Source organism: Penaeus monodon, chromosome 25, assembly GCF_015228065.2.
Source record: "Penaeus monodon isolate SGIC_2016 chromosome 25, NSTDA_Pmon_1, whole genome shotgun sequence".
Classification (NCBI taxonomy): Eukaryota; Metazoa; Arthropoda; class Malacostraca; order Decapoda; family Penaeidae; genus Penaeus; species Penaeus monodon.
Window position 1 is genome coordinate 36,431,386 of NC_051410.1, and position 727 is coordinate 36,432,112.

Consider the following 727-nt stretch of genomic DNA (forward strand, 5'->3'; position numbering starts at 1 on the left):
TTTCAGACAACAAACGTCCTTTCAAACCATGAAACAACTCACACAGAAGGAACTCATCCGGGAAATCCTCCACGGCGTAGCTAAGGACGTTTGTGTCTAACGAAGGCGAGTGGTAGACGAAGAGGCGGAAGCAGACGGAGAGGACAGAGAGCGCTGGCATAACACCTTTCCATTGGGCGCGGGACTCGGCACTCGGATGACCGTCAGTCTGCAGGTGGATGCCGCGTAGGTAGGTCTCCCCGCCGCTCGTGAATTCTGGTGGGTTGTGTGCGTTCTTGTTATTTTAGAGGGGTGGTTTATCGTTATTTATGTTGTCCTTTTTTGTAAAAAATACATATACGTATATACGTGGGTGCGAGGCTGTGTGCGTGTTGGGATAACCTTGAAAAGGACAATTGGTTTATAATTATAATCATACTCAGATACGGATCATTTCTTCATAAAACAAAACAAAACAAAAACTGTATATCAGTCTTAGCACCTGAGATATGGTATTTAAAGTTTATAACATTATCTATCACGCATTCCAACGTTATAAACACCTGTATCTATGCCATTCATATCCAGTTATAAAGGATATTATAAAGCTTACCTTAATCATGCAGAAGATATTGTATCCAGCAAAGAGAGAGATTTAGATAAAAATCTTATGTAATATTTTACAAATGAGATAGTAGACAGATTTATAGACTAGGACATATCGAAAACATAGTAACTATATTTTGAT